Source organism: Anopheles gambiae, chromosome X, assembly GCF_943734735.2.
Source record: "Anopheles gambiae chromosome X, idAnoGambNW_F1_1, whole genome shotgun sequence".
Lineage (NCBI taxonomy): Eukaryota > Metazoa > Arthropoda > Insecta > Diptera > Culicidae > Anopheles > Anopheles gambiae.
Window position 1 is genome coordinate 27,169,795 of NC_064600.1, and position 24,197 is coordinate 27,193,991.

General features: G+C 39.1%; 1 long non-coding RNA gene across 9 annotated transcripts; it reads left to right on the forward strand.

The window, feature by feature from the left end:
• The first annotated feature begins 8,925 nt into the window (after nt 1-8,925).
• On the forward strand, nt 8,926-16,275 carry LOC133392734 (uncharacterized). 9 transcript variants are annotated; one of them, XR_009765789.1, is made up of 7 exons: nt 8,930-9,467; nt 9,579-9,695; nt 9,800-9,900; nt 13,306-13,729; nt 13,799-15,453; nt 15,599-15,781; nt 15,887-16,275. It is a non-coding gene; the product is annotated as an uncharacterized LOC133392734 (long non-coding RNA). The 9 variants fall into 9 exon arrangements; XR_009765791.1 differs by having other exon boundaries at nt 8,926-9,467; nt 9,579-13,729; nt 13,799-13,926; nt 14,021-15,453; XR_009765790.1 differs by having other exon boundaries at nt 8,926-9,467; nt 9,579-13,404; nt 13,526-13,729.
• Nucleotides 16,276-24,197: the final 7,922 nt, after the last annotated feature.

A 24,197-nucleotide genomic window follows, 5' to 3' on the forward strand; every position in this document is an offset into this window, starting at 1 on the left:
TTCCAATTGAGTTTAGACTAGCAGCATACTTTTTTTCAATAGTCGCAATAGATTCTTGACTGCCATCCTCTATTTTTGATTATGATCAATGGATTTTTGACTAGGAGCAATTGATTTCAGCAAGCCGGTTGCTGGCGTGGAGTGACCAGATGATTTTTAGAGGTTATCGGTAGGAAATCTAAAGAAAATTCGATATTGGGGGCCTTCACGATTCTAGTTAGTTTTTTGTATGGAGTTTGACAGTTGGAGGCTGAAATCATGTAAATAATCCATACAAAACCACACCAAAAACTAGCCTGCGATGTTCAGTCTAGAACATTTTAGCCTAAAAGCTAGAATTAGATTCGAGTACCTGCTCGAAAACACAGGCTTGTTTACATATATCCCAAGGTGCATTAAAGAGATCAGGTGATCGAATCTGGAATCAAAGTGTATGTAGTCCAGGTGGTCTCATAGCATTTTTTCATAACTAATTTTGAACATCACTTTTTGACAGAACGAGTGAAAACTTTTACTCCAACGAGCTTTCTGGAGGCTTGACGAATACTCAAAACACTCTTACAATTTTCATTCATTAACAGAAGCGATAAAAATCAGTCTTCTAAATTCATACACCTTGGGATAAGCCCACCTGTATATTATACTCAATTAGATAGCTGCTCGAAAACTGCTATACAATGCAAACAGCTGACAGTCTGAAATTTCAGCCTACGAATTTCAAACGTAAAGGGCCCCATTTTCGGTAAAAACAACTTTTTATTAACTCACAAAATTTATTAAATTCCAATTTTAGAGTTGAACGGTGAATTTTTTTCTTTGACATAACAACCGCTGTCGGTCACGGCCTGCCTGTACCAACTAGTGAAGTGAGCTTGGCTTTCAGTGACTTACAGGGTTTTCCAATTGAGTTTAGACTAGCCGCATACTTTTTTTTGAATAGTCGCAATAGATTCTTGACTAGCATCCTCTATTTTTGATTACGAGCAGTGGATTATTGACTAGGAGCAATTGATTTCAGCAGGTCCCTCACAGGTGCATGACAGCCTAAGAGCGACGCGTTTATAACATCCGGTGTGACAGATCGACTTGAATAATAATCTGTGGATAGTATTTAATTTCATCCGCTCATTAGCTTAAAGCGTTTGTTTTACTGCAATATATCATCCACAAAATAAGATGTATTTTATTCGTCACACTGGGTATTATAAACACGACGCTCTTAGGCTGTCATGCAGGGACCTGCTGAAATCAATTGCTCCTAGTCAATAATCCACTGCTCGTAATCAAAAATAGAGGATGCTAGTCAAGAATCTATTGCGACTATTCAAAAAAAAGTATGCGGCTAGTCTAAACTCAATTGGAAAACCCTGTAAGTCACTGAAAGCCAAGCTCACTTCACTAGTTGGTACAGGCAGGCCGTGACCGACAGCGGTTGTTATGTCAAAGAAAAAAATTCACCGTTCAACCTTAAAATTGGAATTTAATAAATTTTGTGAGTTAATAAAAAGTTGTTTTTACCGAAAATGGGGCCCTTTACGTTTGAAATTCGTAGGCTGAAATTTCAGACTGTCAGCTGTTTGCATTGTTTAGCAGTTTTCGAGCAGCTATCTAATTGAGTATAATATACAGGTGGGCTTATCCCAAGGTGTATGAATTTAGAAGACTGATTTTTATCGCTTCTGTTAATGAATGAAAATTGTAAGAGTGTTTTGAGTATTCGTCAAGCCTCCAGAAAGCTCGTTGGAGTAAAAGTTTTCACTCGTTCTGTCAAAAAGTGATGTTCAAAATTAGTTATGAAAAAATGCTATGAGACCACCTGGACTACATACACTTTGATTCCAGATTCCACCACCTGATCTCTTTAATGCACCTTGGGATATATGTAAACAAGCCTGTGTTTTCGAGCAGGTACTCGAATCTAATTCTAGCTTTTAGGCTAAAATGTTCTAGACTGAACATCGCAGGCTAGTTTTTGGTGTGGTTTTGTATGGATTATTTACATGATTTCAGCCTCCAACTGTCAAACTCCATACAAAAAACTAACTAGAATCGTGAAGGCCCCCAATATCGAATTTTCTTTAGATTTCCTACCGATAACCTCTAAAAATCATCTGGTCACTCCACGCCAGCAACCGGCTTGCTGAAATCAATTGCTCCTAGTCAAAAATCCATTGATCATAATCAAAAATAGAGGATGGCAGTCAAGAATCTATTGCGACTATTGAAAAAAAGTATGCTGCTAGTCTAAACTCAATTGGAAAACCCTGTATTATACTCAAAGCATTGAATATCGCTCCGGTAAACCTAACCAGCCGATAGCTCATAAGACTCGCCTGGGATGGAAAATATTCGAAGAAGGAAAACATTATTTGCAAAATGATATAAACAGGCGAAGTCCTCTTTTTACAATCAACGATCAAAGGGAAAAAGATGAAAAATTAATGTCGTCACTGATGCAGAAATTTTCCTCAATTGAAGAATTTGGAGTTAAATCAAACGAATCGACAATGCCAAAATTAGAACAGCAGAGGCAGGAAATGATGAAGGATAGTTTGGCGTTAAAGGGAAACCGATACGAGAAAGGATTACTTTGGAAGGAAGACAACCAACAGTTACCAAATAGCTATCCCTAAGCACTCACTAGATAAAAATCCCAAGAAAGAAAGTAAGAAAATTATAATGAATTAAAAGAATGGTATCGGAATGGCCTGTAATGTGTTTGGATGATGTTACGGTCGCCATGTAATGTATTCGGATGATAGCTACGGTCGCCATGTAATGTTCGGATGATAGGTACGGTCGCCATGTAATGCGATGATCGTACAACTGTACTTCGAGTATCGTCGCGGTAGGTCAGTTTTTACTGACATGAGCCGAGGTGGATTAAAACTTCGTTCGAGCGGACTTTTCGACACTTGATCGTCCAGGCGATCATAGAAACCTTTAGGAGGTTTCCCTTACTGGAAACGTTGGAGTTTAGAGGCCTTACCTTGGGTAGGGGGACATAACTAAACTCTTTAAATGAGAAGTCGATAGATGTAGGATGGGCATAGTCCTATCCTGACAGTCCGAACGAATCTGACTTGCCATGATCGGAGTTGGTTTTATTTATACTCAAAAGAAGTTAAGGGTTTCTCACATTTGGTTCCGGGTTGTATGTTGGAAAGTTATTGTTTTCACTCAGCTAGTTACGTTTGTCTTTTGTTGACAAGAACGATGGTTCTTGTCACTAAGTTTCTGTTTTGGGTTATAATGCATAAACTGTTCCTGCTTATGTTGTACGTTTCGGTTGGTTCTGTTAAGTGTGTCACAATTGTTTATGTTGTACGTTTCGGTTGGTTCTGTTAAGTGTGTCACAATTGTTTTTATATGAACGGTGTGGCCTGAGCTCTTCCGGGTGTGTATGGTATGATCTGATTTACTGAGTGTGTTATAATGAATGTGTTACAATGGTGTGATTTGGCTTTCCAATGTGTCTATAGCTGATAGTGTGTATTATAATTAGTTTTGTATAGCAGATATGCTACACCTCCTCCCTTTAGGAGAATAACGAAAATAATGAAATTGTTTGAAGTTATTCTTTTCATTTAATTAAGATACGTTTTTAGCTATGCTTATTTGATTTACTAATATAATCGTTTCTTATCTCTTAAGGCGGGTAATATTTAATGTAAATAGATCTATTATCTAGAGATAAAGAATTGGGAATATTTAATTTTCTTCTAAAATATTTAGATTCTTCTATGATTCCTTTGTTGGGTTCATTTCTACAGTTTTCTGCTTTTATAGATCTTATGACTTTTAGCATGGTAATGACATTATGAAATTTTTCTTTGAGCTCGTTTGGAATCTTGTCATAAGTAACATTATTTCTTGGTTCTTTTACATATTCTTCACATAATGTGGAATAATTAATTTTTTTAGCCTTATTATCGTGGCAATATAATTCATTGTTTGATTCATTTATATACTTTTTCTTTGATTTGATGTTACGTTTTATTTTCTTCAAATGTTTTGGCTCAGTTGCATGATTGTCGTTGCAATTAATTTCATCATTTATTTCCATGTTGTCTAGCAGTAATGAACTCTTGGTTACTTGTTCTTCAACCATATTTTTCTCATTGTCATCACTTGTAGTAATCATTTGAATATGTTGTTTGTTTTCATGTTTATAATCATTGTTATTATCATTTTCATTTTCTTTTGTTAAGTTATTATTTTCTTTAATGATTCTTTGATAGTAATCTCTTGATCTTTTCATATCATTATTTGTTTCATTATTTGATGCATTTCTTCTTTTTGATTTATCTTCATATTTTCTGTCATTAGAGTTTGCTTTGCTGTTAATCTGTTTATAATACTTCTTAGCATGGTCTTTCATTTCAATAGTATTTCTATAATCTTCATCATTTTGGTGGTAAATATGATTCTTATGTAATTGATTATTATTATTATTGAACTGTTCATAATTTATGTTATGTTCTGTTCTGATGTAATAACATTGCATTTTATTGGATTTGTTCTGAATACTATTGTTATAATTGTATTCGCGGTTATTATATCCTTGGCTAACTTGACTCTGACTACTACAATTGTTTAACTGATGGTGGCGTTTATAGAAACTGAAGTTGTTATTATTTCTATAACTGTAGTTGTTGGATGTTGTTTGAGTTGTTATTGATTGATTAAAATTTGGACAAAATTGATAATTATTTAGGGTGTCTTTATGATGAAAATCCCTGTTGTTATTTCTGTTATAGTTATTTGATCCTTGGAAATGATGTATCTGTGCGATGTTCTGCCTAGATTCACATTCATTTACTATTCTAGTCACTTCGTATATTGTTTCAAATTTTCCTAATGTTAAGGCTGTTCTTGAGTCTATATTTGTAATTTTATCAATCAGAGTTTCCACTCCTTTTCTAACTGCCAATTCGTTTGCAACATCGGCTGGTATATTTTTTTGTATATATAAAATTTTTAATTTTTCAGTAAGCTCTTCTATCTCATTGCATAGGATTTTTGTATTCTTTGTCTTTAGTGCTTTCATATCGGATATTATATTTCCTAGTTCTATCTTTTTCTCGCATCTTGATCTTATATCTTCCACAATTTCTGCTACTGTTGATACATTTGAAATTATTCCTGATTCAGCTTTTCCTGTTAATCTGGTATAAATAAATTCAACTAATATTGATTCCTGATCTACTGAAAACATTTTTTTGGCAAATTGTATCGATCTTATAAATGAGTTAAGTTGCTCGTTTGAGCCATTATACATGGGTATAAGAGCCAAAGCGTCTTCCAAATTGAACTGTGCCATTATTCGCGTTTTAATGTATTTCAATTCCGTTAAATTGTTTGAGATTATATAGTTTAATAAAAAAATGTTATTTTGTTTGATTTGTGCTGGACATATAGGTTATAGAAAATGTTCTGTACTGTTTGTATTTATCTTTTTTTTAATTTGATGCTCAAAAAAATCAGTATCGAAAATATAATTGTTTCTTACTTCTTTAATTATTTGCTGGGTATAATATTTTAATATGCTATCATTGATAGTAATAACTTGATTCTTTTGCGTTTCTTTGCGTTTGGGCATGTCTGATGCAGCGCAAACTCTAATGTTTGGCTTGCCTTCGCATTTTTGTTCAAATTTGCTTTTGTCATTTTTGTGGATAATTATCTGTATCTAACATGCAAGGGGGATACATTCCTAACCTGTTTTTTATGCTGCTCTTGCCAATTTATACAGCCTCGTTAGTAATATTTCAAATTTACGATACCTTCTTTAAATACATAGCATGTATTTGTTGTTGTTGCTGTTGCTGATGCTACGATCGTTACCGGTGCTTGGTGTTTAATCGGTGCTAGGTACATACTCGGTGTTGGATGTGAAGTTCTGCGATGTCATCAGTCGTCGCTCGATGTTCTGTCGTCTCAACCCCGACTCGTTCATTCTTGTCTGCCAATCCATATTGGGCAGTAGGCTCGGTTTGTCTTTTCGTCTTCCACGGTGGGAACGGTTGTTCCATTCAATCACGCTGATCACAACTTGTTTTGCACTGCACTTTATTATTCCATATCACTTGCTCCAAGAATCGTATAGATTGCTATACTGTACTGTGCTGAACTTAGGTTGTTGTTAAAAGTTAGCATTTTTTTTTCTATAGTTTCCCATTTCAAGGTTACTCTACTAGGTAAACCGATCGCATAAGCGTTAATACGTTTTTACACATTTAGGTAGGTTCTCACAACACTGTGTACGGTTAATGTTTGTTCGTCAATTAAACATTCAATTTGCACTTACACTGCACTAAATGTTTTTTCTTTTCATTCTGCACTGTACGAAACTTACTTGTAGCTGTTCTTTCATCGTTATTGCTTTTGTTTAGATATGGGTTACTTGCGCCAGCTGCGTTGATGAATGTTCCGTAAAAAAAATTGCACATTTGACACTTTTTTTTCACTTTCCGCCGAATGCCGGTTATGGTCACAATACTTTTGGTTCGTCACACGACACTTAAGCTTTACGTTACCGTTGTACGTATCACATTTTACTTGAAATAATTTGCTTACACTTTTGCCTGTCGATTGCAGATTAAGGTCACGGTCGCCATGTAATGTGTTTGGATGATGTTACGGTCGCCATGTAATGTATTCGGATGATAGCTACGGTCGCCATGTAATGTTCGGATGGTAGGTACGGTCGCCATGTAATGCGATGATCGTACAACTGTACTTCGAGTATCGTCGCGGTAGGTCAGTTTTTACTGACATGAGCCGAGGTGGATTAAAACTTCGTTCGAGCGGACTTTTCGACACTTGATCGTCCAGGCGATCATAGAAACCTTTAGGAGGTTTCCCTTACTGGAAACGTTGGAGTTTAGAGGCCTTACCTTGGGTAGGGGGACATAACTAAACTCTTTAAATGAGAAGTCGATAGATGTAGGATGGGCATAGTCCTATCCTGACAGTCCGAACGAATCTGACTTGCCATGATCGGAGTTGGTTTTATTTATACTCAAAAGAAGTTAAGGGTTTCTCACATTTGGTTCCGGGTTGTATGTTGGAAAGTTATTGTTTTCACTCAGCTAGTTACGTTTGTCTTTTGTTGACAAGAACGATGGTTCTTGTCACTAAGTTCCTGTTTTGGGTTATAATGCATAAACTGTTCCTGCTTATGTTGTACGTTTCGGTTGGTTCTGTTAAGTGTGTCACAATTGTTTATGTTGTACGTTTCGGTTGGTTCTGTTAAGTGTGTCACAATTGTTTTTATATGAACGGTGTGGCCTGAGCTCTTCCGGGTGTGTATGGTATGATCTGATTTACTGAGTGTGTTATAATGAATGTGTTACAATGGTGTGATTTGGCTTTCCAATGTGTCTATAGCTGATAGTGTGTATTATAATTAGTTTTGTATAGCAGATATGCTACAGGCCCAACTGTTGCGGAATACCTAAGTAAATGATATGCGCGAAAGGCTACCCCTGGAGAGCTACTCGAACATAACCGCAAGATAAACTACATTCCTCACTTTGCTATAGTAAACAAGAACAAGTTTTCACCTAAGCCCCGTCTAGTAATTGATGCAACAGCAAAAAAAATGAAGGAAGGTCACTGAACTGATTCCTCCTATCCGGTCCAGATGCTACCACTTCTTTATTTGGTGTTCTCATTAGATTCCGTGAGAACGAAATTGCTTGTTCTGGTGATATAAAGGAAATGTTCCACCAGGTAAAGGTTAAGCAATAAGATCAGTGTGCCCAACGTGTTTTTTTACAGAGAATCTCCTGACAAAGACCCTCAGGTCTACGTTATGCAGGTAATGGCATTTGGAGCGACCCCAGCATAAGTAGAAATTTGTGAAGAATTAAAATGCTCTAAAATTCGAAGAACAAAATTCAAAGGTGGTGAAGGCAATTACCGATCATCATTATGTAGATCAGGTATGTCAAACTAGCGGCCCGCGGGCCGCATGCGTCGATTCTGAATGCGGCACGCGAGAGTATTTTGAAAATTGCTGAAAGCACTGCAAATCGTCAATCTGTTATTACTATGTGTCAAAGTGTATTAAAGGTTCCAAAGAAGAACAATCCTGTTATTGGTATATTTTTCGAAACTAACATGAATGTACCCATAACATCTCATAAACTTATTCTACACAAACGTACATATCAATCGAGACCCTTAAGAAAAATGGAATCGAATGCAAACGTAGTGGTATTATGTTTCGATTAAATTCTGAATATTAACATAATTTTGTAAACACGCGGTTGCACATTCTGTATGGAAAAATAGATCTGCGTCAACTGTCTACAAACGAAAAAGGAATGAAAATAACTTGATACATACACTAGGAAACTTTGCAACAACTAGTGATTGATTGCTGGAATCGCATCCACGACTCAAAACTATTTCCGATCATAGCTATTCCGACTTCGAATCCGGCCAAATCAAACCAACAGTTCCGTTCGGTGCCGTCCGAAGCCTATAGAGCCGTTTAGAGCCATTCGGAACCGTTGGAGTCATCGGTTGTCCTACCGAATTTGACAATCTCCATGCCCCCGACTGCCGAGTAAAGGATTCATTCGGCTCCGATTTTTTTCCGACCTTAGAATGTTACATCATTGAAATTCGATTGGAGCCACTTTTGTTTTTTGTCATAATCATGCCACCATAAATGTTATTAAAAATGATTGTTGTCAAGCTGAAATTATTTGTACCCAACATTCTGCAAGACGAATTAATGTAATTTCCAACCTCCCCAAAAATGAAAACCCAAATGATATGATTACGCTTAAGCCTAAAGGATTTAGATTAAGGATAAAAATAATCGAAATGCCGAAGCCTTGCAATACAAAGCTTATTAATATATAAGCTCACGTAGTTCTCAATTCCTCAATTCGCGAATCATCTCCCGGCAGGCAATTGACGTTTCATACTAGGGCGAGGGGTGTTGAAACGCATGGAAGAGCAGGAAGAAACACGGACGAGCGGTGATGAACTGCAACTGTTTGCGTGCAACAGCACCAAACGGCATGTGACGACGTACAGTGTGTGGATGTGTGTGTGAAATTTTAGGCAGCGAAGATGGATCGAGGTTATGTTTACAAAGTGAAAGGGATTGATGCAGAAGCGTCTTTGTGATAAAATGTATTTTAGTTTCATATTTTCAGTGTTAAAGTTTTTAATGTGAACTTAAAAGTAATGAACAATGGTTTTATTCTCTTGTGTGCTGTTGGCGAATATTGAAGCGTTGAAATATTGAAGCTTCATATGTTAGTTTGTTGTGCTTAATGTGAAGCAAAACTATGTGCTTAAGTGTTAGAAATTAGAAATATTTAAACGTATCCGTCTAATGTTCAGTTGTACCGATCTAATTGTCAATATTTTTGGGTGTCCTTATCGTTTAACAGGAGAAACAGATTGGAGGTTAGATACGTGCAGCTATTTCGCCTCCACAGGTATGTATGTTAATTAAAGTTGTTGTATTTGTAACTTTTCATTAGGCTGACATTAATTAACTAATCGGATAAAATTTGCCGTTTAACATTAAGAATAATCGATGTTATCAGTGTTCTTCAGTTGTGTTTCAAGCTGTCCGAAGGCACACAAATCCGATTCACCTCGTATGCACCCAGCGGATTTCATGCGAAGGATATTGGAAAGCCATCAAAGAAGTGGGCATGATGGTAAGGAAACTTTGATTCTTTTTACTTTTAGATTTCTTATCCTTATTTTTGTTTACAACAACCTTGGATCGTCGGCGCCGGCCTTATGGAAACTGCGCGGTCAGAGCAACAACCGGAAGCATTTCGTTCCAGGTGGAAATTATCTCAAGTTTGGGAATTGAAGAGAGTTACGGCACACTGTGAACATCGTTGTAAACAATTGATGGTAATATTTATATAGGTAACATTTATATTTATATATTTATATATATGAATGCATGTGTTTATCGAATTATTCATTAATTCGTTTATTTATTAATTAGAGCATTAGTTTAGTTACGGAGCAGCTTATCCCGGCCTTTCTCGGGTTTAGTTGCTGTTGCTTGACCGCGACGATTGACACCAGAGTTTGTTATGGTCGTATTGTCGTCGTGTAATCGTGTTATTGCTGTTAACGTACTTTATTTATATCTATTAAGATGCAACAGCATTATTTATTTTCCGGAATATCGTTAGCGTTGTTCCTGCTAATAAGACGGAAGACGTTTGAAATTAGCACCTGTGTCAATCGTCAAACGGTTGACAGTGGGCACTAAAGTACAATAAATGGTAGGAGCAAAAACGCGATGGCTGTTACTGATTTGCAAAATGAAACCAACAGCCATTTTACATGTTTTATCTTAAACATGCATTGCACCTGAAAGCTACCAAAGCAAATGTGTATTTCGTACCTCCTGATTTGTGATAGAATAAAAGGTACAGTTCCATTAAAACAGTCGACCGATTGATTGATCCAAAGTTTGAAACGTTTGTGTGGCTTGTGCTGTGTTTGTGAAATTGGTGTTGTGAAAATTAAGTGTGAAAATGATGAAAAGAAAGCGTGAAACAGGCTCCTCTTATAAAATTGCTCAAGCCGATAACAAAAAGCTTGAGGCCGAGTTATTTGGCGAAAGTAGTTCTTTTGGGATGAGCAGCAACCCATCAGCAATTAATGAAGAGGACATTTGTGTGCATGATCTTCTCGTATGTGGTCCTCAAGATATTGATCAAGAAGAACACAACTATGATTGGATAAATATCGAAGAGATTGACAACTGCGAAATTATCAACGATGACGTATCCGAGATAACGTTGGAAAATGCACCGGATTCCCCAAAGGAAGATGAGCCAATTGAGGAAGTTATTAGAAACTGGGCTCTAAAAACATATCAGACGCACCAAGCACTCAACAGTTTATTGGCTATTTTGCATGCACGAACCGAATTTAACCTACCAAAAGATGCGCGTACGCTACTTAGAACAAAGCAGTGTGGAAAGGAAATAGTACCGATAGCTGGAGGAGAGTTTTGGTATCCGGGAGTACGATCGGTTCTCCACAACTATTTCCGGTGAGTAAACAATAATATTGTTTTATTCAGGAGCAGGCCGTATTGTTTAACAAGGCTGTTAAAAATGACAAAATCTAATGCATTTTTTTCTATTTGCAGTGATGTACAACCAACAGTAAATGAGTTTTCTTTAAATTTCTTTATTGATGGACTACCGTTGCACAAGAGCACCCGAAAACAGTTTTGGCCAATACTGATGAGCATTCACGAAATGCCAGAAGTTCCTGTGTTGATGGTTGGCAATTTTTATGGGCAATCTAAACCGAAGAGTTTAGATGAATACCTTCGTCCACTCGTGGAGGAGCTCAATGAGTTGATAGATAATGGTATAAAAATAGCCAAAAAGACCATCAAAATAATTATTAGAGCATTTATCGCAGACGCACCTGCACGAGCGTTCATAAAAGGTGTTGCCTATTTCAATCATAAACTGGGATGCCAGAGATGTACAGTCGAAGGACAATTTAGTAAAAAAGCTCGAGTGATGTATTTTTCGAAGATAGACGCACCAAGAAGAACGGATGAAGAGTTTCGTGGAGAAAAGTATGGTGACCACCACCGAGAAAGAACACCTCTACTGCATCTAAAGACAATCGATATCATTCGAAATATTATTATCGCGGATGTATTGCATTTGATAGACTTTGGAATATCACGAACATTAATCGTCGGATGGAAATCAGGAAAGCTAATAGGGCGCAGTTGGTCATCGGAAACGCTGAATTACATAAATTCGCTACTTCAAAAGGTGGAAATTCCGCCTGAATATCATCGCAAATTCCGTCGAATTGAAGACACTGGTTTATGGAAAGCCATTGAATATCACATGTTTTTACATTACGCCAGTTTTATAGTGTTGAAAAATGTATTAACTGAAATGGAATACAAACATTAAATGTTGTATTTTTGTGCAATAAGAGCATTTTCTTCGGAAATTTACAAACATTTTTGGCCAGAAGCGGACCGGCTTCTCAAACAGTTTGTTGTAGAGTATGGTGTCATTTACGGTGAACACCGTTTGACTAGCAATGTACATAGTTTGGTACATGTTTTCGAAGATGTGGACAAATTTGGAGTTCTTAAAAATATGTCATCTTATCGTTTTGAAGGTACATTATTTCATGTTAAAAATTCACTTCGAAACGGTCATCAGGTTTTGGTTCAGGCTGCAAATAGAATATCGGAACAATCTTCTAAATCTCGAACGGCAAGGAATAACTCATACCCTTATTTGGAACACGTAAAAAAAGGAGTAGTACTGCATGTAAATTATAATACCACATTTTATCCAACTTCTCAAGCAAATTGGTTTCTAACAAAAGATAATTACATTGTTCAATATTGTAGGACAACAAAAGTAGGATCTGTTATTCACATTTACGGGAAGGCATTTGATAAAATAATTAGTCCAGATAAATACTGTTCTTCGCCATTGATGGAAGACATTTATGAAGCTGAAGTGAACGATCTTTCTACACAAGAGATGGTATTTTTGATAGAAGATATAAAGTGTAAATTAGTTGCAATTAAAACTGATGATAGTAATTATGTATTTGTACCTCTTATAGACACATTAATGAAGTGAAAATAAATGATAAAATTTGACTTGACTTAAAAGGATGTTTACCTTTACCTTTTATAAGGTTGGCCGTGATATTGTTTATAAGAATTTAAATGTAATGTTTAAATGTAAATGTATGTTAATGTAATGTATGTTTTTTTGTATATTTGGTTTGAGTTCTTGGTTAATTATGAATTGGTAAAGTGTTTTACAATCTTTCATTTCATTTTCAAGATATTACGTTGGTGTTTCACCATTTCAGGATTTAGAAATTGTTTTTCTATCAGACGCAAGGACTGCTTCGAAGTTTATTAAAGAATAGATAAAAGCTGTAATATAATATCAATAGTACATTACAATAAATAAAAATGGAAAAGCAATATTTTTATCAATAAATAATATGTAATATATAAACGGCGATGCGGTAACGGCAACTATGAATAGGTAGAGCAATTTAATTAAATAAATATATTTTTATTTCTTCCTTCTATGGCAGCTTGTTTTAACATTTCCCTGCATGTTTACTCTTGCCGGTGCATGCGTCAGTTTTCTTTTTAAATATTCTTTAACATATTCTATATCTACTTCTATTCCTACGTGGTTTGTGGCGATAGACTTAAATAAGCGCACTGTATTTCGGTATTTACTAAAAGCTATTTTTTTTCCTGACGATCCTTCCCAGCTGCACCGTGCAAGAAAATTCCTATCAAACAACACGTCTAAAGCCTCATGCATCCTGTTGTTGGGATCCTGGCTGCTGATATCTGCATCTATCCTTTGAGTATAACTGCAAAATGCAAAATCATCTTCAGCTATTTTTGCTTCAAAAGCATCAAACTGTTGTTCATTTCCGATTTTTTCCATGGCTAAACTCTGCGCATTTCTTCTTATACCCTTCATAGGATTCAGTATTGTGGACTGCTCATTTAAAATCACCAATATCTGAGCGCTGCGTGCATCAATTTTCATTAACATCATCCGACAAAGAGGGCAGCAGCTTCCAGAATGCTCTGTTGAAGTAATTGAAAGGACTGTTTGCTTTGCTCCTGCTGCAGTCTGGTGTTCATCGTCGGTGATCATCATTATTGGCGACGAAGGCAGCACAGGTTCGTACACCGAAAACGTAGCAGAACTCGTTGACGGTTTCTGATAACTTTTCCTGGTTATATTTTCAGGCAAATTTATCACAACACTACCAGTTGCTCGTTCAGTCTTTATGTTCGATGTACCGGTGCTTGTCGATGGCTCTTGGTTTCCACCATCAACTATCTTGCCTGGCGGTCGGATCTGGCTAGGAACACCGGTAAAAGATTGCTCAGATATAGCAGTACTCGTTGATGGTTTTTGAACATTAACGCTGATCATTTTGGCTGGTGTACGGCTCACAACACAAACAGATCCTCCAGCAGCCGCTATCACCGATGCAGAAGCACTGGTGGGTAATTGTTGTCTTACAACAGTGGTCTTCATACCACGCTGGTTCTTCGGAGCATGAACTTCGGCAAACGATCCAATCGATGGTACTGCAGATCCCGTCAATGCCTGTTGTCTACCGATCTTCATGCCTGATTGCTGCGGAAGAGCATCAGTAACCGATACCAATGATGGCGCAGCAGTACTAGTTGACGGTTGCTGTCCATGTTGCTGGCCTAACGGACGGAATGGTGCAGCAACACCAGGTAATGTTGACCGATGATGATTACCATCACCGGCACTCGAGACCAGCGCTGACACTGCATCCGTTACCTTCACCTGTTCAACAACACGAACTGGCATTCTTTGTTGACTGAGCCGTGCGCGCTGACCGGCCACTGAAACCACCGAAGGCACTGCACTTGTTGTCGTGAGTTGTCCAACAACACGGACCGGCAAGCCGGGAGGACGAATGGCACTAGGAACGGCAACCGAAACCACCGTCGGCACTGCACTTGTCGTCGGAAGTTGTCCAACAACACGGACCGGCAAGCCGGGAGGACGGATGGCACGAGGAATGGCAACCAAAACCACCGATGGCACTGCACTTGTCGTCGGAAGTTGTCCAACAACACGGACCGGCAAGCCGGGAGGACGAATGGCACGAGGAACGGCAACCGGAACCACCGATGGCACTGCACTTGTCGTCGGAAGTTGTCCAACAACACGGACCGGCAAGCCGGGAGGACGAATGGCACGAGGAACGGCAACCGGAACCACCGATGGCACTGCACTTGTCGTCGGAAGTTGTCCAACAACACGGACTGGCACATCTGAATGACGAAACGACTGCACACCCGCAATGGCCGAAGGCATCACTTGTAGAGGAAGTGGTACTTGAGACTCTTCCACAACTTCTTCCTCCAAACGAAGACACGTTAGTTTATCTTGCGTCGACATGGTGTAACTTTTGCAAAATGTACGAAATTGCACTAATATTTTCAAATTTACACAAAAGACACTTTTAGACACTTTTTCACGAGGCACTGACACGATGTATTAACTTTGGAGTCTGAAGTTGAACTAAAATTGTTTAACAAAGTGTTAGCCCTTTTATACTGCATTTCGAGCAGACTTATGAATGAGTGGGAGGAGTTAAAGGACTTGTGGAAGAAGGAATAGGATATGGTGTAATGTCGAATATTGTGCCTGTTGCTTGTGCTACCGAATGTCGCCAAGCTCACGTACCCGCGTTTTATGTACCTTTTCTTGGTGTTTTCGAGTTACTCGCCACCAACATGCATATCGGCTGGAACTTGGACCCATGCTAAATTGAAGCAAAGTTAAAGTAAGTCTGACCTAAGTCAGTCCGAGTAAGTCAGTAGCTAAAGTAATATAAAGACAGTATGATAAACTGGTAAGTAATGTTAATTTTTTCATTTCAGCTAATATGCCGTGCGAAAAAGCAAAATAAACATTTAATTTTAATGTTTATGAAGCCAAACAGACATTATTTCTTCATCTAAAACGTTTTTGATGTGTTTTTTTCTCATCGCGTTTAGGCGTCGTGTATCAGATCGCAACTGCTAATAATTTCGTCGTCTGAGGCGGACTGTTATGGAGGTACCAAATCTTCAGTGATGATGAATGCGTTCACGAATCTACGAGCCGGTGATTGGCGGTATCCAGATCATCGTCGTACTGTTAGCTTACCTAAACTACCAAAATTAGTGACAATGTAAAATGTAAGAGAAAGACAAATTGACGATTAAAGTAATATAATTAAAATTAATGTTTAACATGGATTGCGCTCCACTAACAGTATTTTTCTCTTATATTGTCTATTTCAGTTGTGCTGTGAAGATTAGGGGAATTTGGGGCAAGTGTGCCAACGGGGCAAGTGTGCCACCAAGCATTTTTCCTTAAAAACTTTAGTTTAATGATCAATTGTGTATACAGTTGGTTGCTTTCCAATGACAAGGTATGCTGAGCCGAATTTCATATTGACCAATCGATATTTCGCATTGTTTTGAACTGATTAATATGAGCTTCAAAATTGTGCAGAATATTATAATTTTTTCATCCAACCAAATAAGCTCTCAAAAATCATGCGAACAATCAACCGAGAAAATATTTACACCACCGTATAGCTGAGAAAACGCGAAATTTTTTGTGGGGTTAGTTGAAAAAAACTTTCTTTTTGTCACTGAAAAATTCAATTTCAAAAAAGCTACAACTTTTGGGGTAAAAGAGCCATCTCTATTTGGGGCAAGTGTGCCACCATCTTTCATAGGCGCGAGCTGTCAAAAATGTAAACATTGTTGTAGCGTGCTGCGGTACGGTGCGCTTTTACGAGCGGATTCTACTCCGGAAAAACAGACCAGCAACAACCCATATTGCGATACAGTTTGTGATGAAAAGGGGTTCTGGTGACTCAAGACATGTAGGAATACATACACTAGTGGTACAAACGTAATTATTTCCAACTATGTAAGAAATACGGTTATTTTAATCAGGTGGCCGTCTTGCCCCATACGAGTGGCACTCTTGCCCCATAGCCCAAAAAAGAACGTCTTTTTGGATCCTTTTTAAAACACTTCAAAAACTGTTTTGTTTGCACTTTTTTCAAGCGAAATTCATTTATAAGTGAGGAAATAGATGTAAAATGGTTATGAGATTGAAATCGGCTTTTGAATAACACGTTTTAGTGAGTTATAACTTGAAATGCTTAAGGTGGCACACTTGCCCCAAATTCCGCTACAGCTGGCTCTCACAACCGTCCGGAAGTCGCAGTAATTTGGTAGCATAAAGATCATCACCACCGCACGAAGCGCAGCATATTGAAGCAAGCCCAAGCGGACAGCAACCACCTGCAGCAAACGTACGCCGAACGAATGGACGTGGTAGACGCGTTATGATTCCAAGGCGATATTTGCGCTCTGAAAATGCTAGCACAGATGTTTGAGCCACAGAGGTGACGTTCCGAGAGTGTAAAAACTTGCCGGGCCCACAGGTACGTAACAAACGCGCCCAAATCTATGGCATTGGGTGTTAGTTACACTGGTGCGAGTAGGAAGCGTGCAAATGAAAAAATATGTAAAAATGTCCCCATTATTCCTTTGCACATCCAAGAAACGATCACGAATGATCAGCATGAAATGCACTTGACTGATATTATTCTTTTTCTTTAGTTTCAGATAAGCCGTTCTCATCAATGCCATATCATGTACGGTCGGTTAGTTACACTTCATAACGAAGGACAATCACATCTGGTTAACGGAATGCTGCCAAAACGATGAAGCTGGCTGAGCCCTCGATGACGACGCAACTCCTGCACGTTCGTCGTCATACTATCATTTCAACTGGAGGCATGTTTGTTTTAGGCGGCTACAACATGTTGATTGAACATGTTGAATAGAACAAACATGTTGATAATGGTAATGTATTGCATTCTCAACGCTTTATTTGTACGAAATGCAAATGACTTTCTTTACTTATTTTATGTTTTATATTTTAATTTAATTACCGGTGAATGCTGGAACTCCGTGATACCCGTTTTCGTGCGCTGAATACGGTTTGTATGAAAAATAGTGTATTTTTAGAATATTTTATTTTTCAATAAAGTAACGGTAAATTTGAAATACACTGCGTTGATAAACAACCCGAATGAAAGAAATACACGGATAAACGAATGTAAACAATACACGAAAGAACGGGAGGTCCGTTTCATCCGTACCCCCCCACGCCCAATCATGTCTTCCGTTGGGCGCCTGAGCCATGCACGGTTGGACGCCCGTTTCTCCTCCTCCGGCGCCGTCAGTTTAGCTGTCAATTGCCTGCCGGGCTCCCTTCAAGTGTCAAAAAAGATTTGCCGATCTTTATGGGATCATACACCACGAATCTTCGTCAGATAAAATTATCGTAATTTAAAAAAAAGTTATTCGTAAAATACGGGTTCTTATTATAAGAAATGAATATATCACCAGAACACTTGGAACTTGGAAATCAGCGAAAAATAATGCTTAAACACGTGTTATTAAAATTTTTCTCTTGATCTGTATAAAAATTGCAAGCAAATATGTTTGTTATTCATCCAGTGATGGATAGCTCGAATTGCTTGAAAAAGATTCACTACAGGCTGCTAGACTTCTAATACTCCAGAGAAAAAGTGTGTTTGACAGATATTTTCCAGCAGAACTGCTGTAAGAGAACGCGAGTAATCAAAAATGTCCTATTTTAATAATAACATTGAAAGTACATTAATTTTTTTCTCATATAAAAAAGAGCACATATAAAAAAACTTCGCGAATTTGTACATAACAAACGATTCCAGATAAGAAGCCAGGAGTATAAAAAGTCAATTTGTTTAACAATAAAAATGTAAAAAAGTATTTTACATAAATATTGGGGTTTTTTCCATTCTCAACTTTGCGGCCCGCAAATCACTGAAAATTTGTACTTGCGGCCATCTGAAGAAATGAGTTTGACACAGTTGATGTAGATGATTATCTGAATAGTTTCGCCAATATTGAAGATGCTGCAAAAACAGTGAACAAAATCATGATAATTCACGATTAGGCTAATTACCACGCAGCTCCCTGCGTGCCTTCGTTCAGCGAGCTCAACAACTTGGAACTGCTCGTCACATCGTGTTGTCTCGCTTACACTACAGTATCGAACCATCGCTCCGTATGTCCCCCCTCCTACGCGTACAAAACCACCAGTACAGCGCGACGCTTTGTCGGAGATGGTTGTGTGCGTTTCGTTCTAAGTCCCGCGCGCAGTGTTTGTGCGTTGATGCGCATTTCGTTATAAGTCTCGTGTGCCGGTGTGTTTTGATTAAGTGTGAAGTGAACAGTGTGTACAGACGCAAATGCAGTGCGTGCATCGACAGGTAAGAATTTGCTGAACAGAGGCAACGCAGATTGTCGACAAGTTTCCCGCAGCCTGGCTCGACCCGGTACTTTGCAGTATGACGCCATTCGTGAGTATGAAGGATTCTTAATGTGTTGTGAAAGTGTAATTTATGTTTAAATAAAGTGTTTAATGTAACCAAAAATGACCGTGTTTGTGTTTCTTGTTAGAATAAGTCCGTATTTGCGATCGTGGCAATGCATGAAAGAAAACGAGAAACGAAAGAAACAAATATCTTTGGATGTGTTGGTAGCATGATTGGAAAGAACACAACACATTGAGAACTGCAGAGCGCACCGTGCGTTACGGGTGGGGAGGGCTCGCGCGAGGGTGTAACTCATTCCTCTAAGAGTAACTGCTAACGGGGGACGGTACTCAAATCACTCAAAAAATACACTCATTTTGCCGGACGGGTATTTATATACAAACTTTTTATCAAATTCTCACGAATTGATAAGCTTTTTTCCTGAGAACAAGAGAGCGAATAAAGAGACGCATTTTATTGAAAACAAGGATGATACAGTCATTATCCGATATACGCTATCGTACGGGAGCGAGCACAATAGCGTATCTCGAGTTTTTGCGTATGGCGGATTCCTATGGAAAAATAGTTTACACTACTGGTTCGAGGGTTGAAAAATATCGCCACAGAGTTTTGCATCTAAGTTTTTTGTTGTAAAACAGGTATCTTTTTCACAAATTTAATGCAAAATGCTTTAAGAACAGTAAAGAAATTCAAAGAGAGCATAAAATATCTCAAAAAATTAAAACATTTACAAAAAAACACATGGAACTTTCAAATTTCGAAGAATCGCGTACTGCGAATTCGCGTATTTCGAGTATCGCGTACTGCGGATAATTGCTGTACTTATGAGAAAATTCTTGGCATGCACTGATGCACAAGGAACGATACTTTCAGAAATAAACTATAAATTCCACCACTAGAGGATACAAAATGGACCAAAAGGAATATACTTTCAAATATAATGAGAATCTACGACCCATTGGGCTTGGTCATCAATCTCACTACAGAAGTAAAGGTTCTCATGCATGAACTATGGTAGGAAAAGGTCAAATGGGATGATATATCACCACGCTATAAAAACTATGGACTCGACGCTATAAAAACTGTTGAAGATATTAAGATCGTCAGATCCTATTCGAACATTAAGGCAAACTGTAGCATTCATTTGTAGATGCCTCAGAAAGGGCTTTCACAGCTGTGGTATATCTAAAAACAATACAAGGTGACACAGTAAATGTCAATATTTTGGCAGCTAAGTCAAGAGTAGCTCCCACAAAACCACTTACAATACCAAAGTTAGAACTTCAAGGGGCAATACTTGGTGCAAAACTTGCCGATACCATTAAAAAGCAATTGAGACTGAATATAGATGAAGAATTCTATTGGACAGATTCGAAGACAGAACTAGGATGGATCAATTCAGAAGCTCGCAATTACAAACAATTTGTGGCATGTCGAATAGGGGAAATTATCCATCGAACATCAAGAATTCAGTGGCACTGGGTAGCTTCAAAAGACAATCCAGCAGACGAAGCTACGAAACCTAAACAGGGGCACTCGATATGGCTAGACGGTCCAGATTTCTTGAAACAAAAAACATTAGCAGCCCCCAAATCAGAACAATTTGCTACAAAAAGAGAAATCCGACAGGTACACATGATTAGAGAAAAAACGGTGCAAATTAAGGATAGGAAAACGCGTTCAATCGACTGGTGCTCTAGTTAAATAAGCTTCAAAAAGAGCAATCGCACCAGGCTTAAACTTCATAAAGAAACTAGAAAAAGTAGTAAAGCATCAAGAGTACTCCTCAACAATACATAAAACAATCCTAGACCGAATAGAACTTTTGCGCTCATATCCTTAACTATACTAGCGATTTTTGCTACTATAAGATGTAACAGAAGACGTCTACGTATACGTCCATTCAAGGCACCAACAGATGCGTAACCTCTCACGAGAAGTTACGGGGGCCTGGATGTTGCATACGACTTCACTGTGAAGTAAAAGCGTATGTGCGGATGTATCGTACTAAAACACTTCAAGTTAAAACCCTTTTCAAGTAAACACATATCAAACAAAACACGTCTCAAGAAATAGCAATGTTCAGAAACGCAACAAACATAAACAGGAAGTCAACCGTTCTCACGATTCAAACGAGAAAGTTACCTTACGCAATTCATAAACCATATGTACATGTCTCAGGAAGTATAAATAAAAACTTGTGATAGTCATAGTTAAAGTTAGCTGTCATCAGAACACAAATAAAGTAGGTGCATTCAAACACAAACATCAGAATCACTCATTTCTTACTAGTCGGAGGCACTCTCCGATCGACGAAGGAAATTATACCCGGCTCAGTGTGAGAAATATATTCACTAAAGTGCTGGACTGTGATATTAACTCAGTATAAATTTGATGAAAATGAGAAGAGTGCACCTTAATCGCCGGTCTGTTTGCAACTGTGTATTCGTTTGTCCCATAGTTCATTACATAATTCATTAAAAAGTTCATTCGTGTAGTTCGAGCAGTTCATTTCATGCAGTCCAAATTAGTCAAGTAGTTTTATCTATATCCCCGCTGCGCAAATTAGAGCAGCTTCCAGCGCAGGAAATGTACCAAATTTGGACAGCGTAGATTTTGGCCCGATCCCCGCGCTGGACTTCAGCGATTCCTGCGCTGGGTCGAGCAAGTTTAGCGCCATCTGTTGGCGAAATGGACGAACTATTTATGACGGCGGAGCAAAAAAAAACGGTCAAAAAATTTAAAATAATTGGCGCCCATTTTCTCGTCCGCTTCTTCTCCCTCCCTCGCCCTGCCCTACCTTACTTGCGCTTCTGCCCGTGCCTTCCGCCGCCAGCTGATTGGCTGTTGCGGTGTATGCGTTGATACTCCTATGTGCATTGCGGTTGTGTATTGGTATTGGTGGGTGTTAGCATTTATAAATTTGTGTGTGACCTTGAGACGATGTGGGAGAAGCTGGATTGGGATTCAAAGTGTTATCGGTGTATTGATGGTTTATTTTATTTCGTGCCGCTGCTGATGAGACCATTCGATGCCCCTGCCAGTTAAGGGTGAAGAAGCCTATTTAAAACAAGCGTATTAGAACGTCTAACATTAATCTAATATTTTTTTAATTTGAAAATGTTTGATGCTTCAACGACCTTCTAAGCATCATGAAGCACAGTGTATAGTGACTAAAAAAAATTTTTTTTTAATGTGCCGTAACCTGTCTCGAGTTTTCGGGTCTCAATACACACACGCACACACACAGCGCGGGGAAAGTGACCATTCACTGTATCATGCCGCGATCCCCCACCCCGCCCGGCGCTTTGGATGAGGATGCAAAACAGGATAGCTGAACCAGCCGTTCTACCTATAAGGTAGCCGTAATCGATCATGCGTGAAGGGGTGGGGGGTCTAGTGGGGGGGGGGGAGTGCTTGCTTGCGCGACTTCGGGATGCGTGCTCACGAGCGCGCTTTCGTTGGTGCGTGCTGGCGTGCGCGCTTTCATGCTCGCGGGCGCGCGTACGTGCGTGTGTGTGTGTGCGTGCGTTCGTGCTGGCGTGCGCGCGTTCATGCATGTGTGTGCGCGCGCGCGCGCGCGTGTGTGTGTGTTTGTGTGTGTGTGTGTGTGTGTGTGTGTGTGTGAGAGAGAGTTTGCGCGCGTGTTTGTATGTGTGCGTGCGTTTTTAAACCCCAAAACTATTTGATTCTGATGCGTACATTTTCATCCGCTGCGGCTACAAAGTCCATGCATTTTCGATCTCGCTACCTGAGAGACAACACAACCATTGGCATTGGCATCTTTGCCATTGGCTCTGCTGTTGGGGGAATTAAAAAGACACATGATTTAAGCAAATGTGCCTTTGAGTTGTTGCACATTTATTTCTAATTAATTTATTAATTAAACAAACCTTCCCCGAGTGTGGACTGCTATTGAAAGTTGTTTTTATTATTATTATTATTATTATTGGCGTAATAGCCAACGGGGTCATGCCGGCCTTTTCAGGACTGGAGTACCACGTAGCCTGATAGTCAGTTCTTGCTACGGCGGACGGTTCATACGCGATTAGAACCCACGACAGGCATGCAGATGTGCGGAATGATGGCGGTGCCGCGGGCCCGCTCCTATCCAGCGGGCAACTTGCATACTGCCACACTGTCTCTTGCTTGATGCATACGCTGCAGGTAGCGGCGGACCTAACAGTAGGTGGACTAGGCGGTTGCCGATGATCTCTAGGCTGTAGTATGCCGTATGTGTACAAGTGGACAGAGTATTAACGACAAGGGTACCCGGAAAGATGGTCGTTAGGGCTCCGTGGCTGGAGAACCATTTGCACCTCCCCTCTCCCCATGGCGATAACAATTTTAGGGCCTGTGACCAATGATCGTAGTAGTACCCCCTCCTCCCGGTCATCAGCTACCATTTACAGGGGCCTCAATTCGTCTTTCCGTCTTATATGAACACCTTCCTTTCTTTGACCGATGGATCATAACATTCCGGAAGAAAACACATTTGGCGACAGTTGTGCACACACACGCAGGCTCACACCGATGCGCAGACAGCTCAGCATATCTGTGTAATCTACAACATACGAAAGCAAAAGCTTAGTGTAACAAAGTTATGTTTAATGCTTAACACGTTCAGATCGATGGCAGGCCCCAGGGACTACCAGTGAACTTTCCAGGATGCTGGTTTCACAATCAGCTTGCGTTCTTGATGCTGGCGGAACGGAAAGTTGATGAAAATCAGCGCCGGGCTGAACGTGTCAATGCGAATTAGGGTTCAGCGCGTTGCACAGCAAACCCTCCAGCGTAAACTAGAGATTCCTTAGTCATTTTTATATTGCAGTGTTTGAACTCATTGCGATTTTTTGGGTTGATTTGTGAAAATGCAACATCATCGCCGCAATGTTTGTTAACGGCATTTTTAGGCGCCACAACCAGTGCTACAAAATGTCATGACTATAACGAGATTTTCACCAAAAAAAACAATCAACATATGCGTGGTAGCTTGATAGTCAATAAAAGTGCGTCATGACATGCTGAACACGACATGTGAATTCTTGAGTCCAACGTGATACTCTGACTGACCGCTTAGCTTACTGCCCGCATAAGCATAATCATGACTATTGCTGGCTGTGTACTGTGCTGCCAAATATCACTGTTTCAGTCACCAACGCTCATGACTGAAACGAACCTCAAATCAGCTCACGTACACA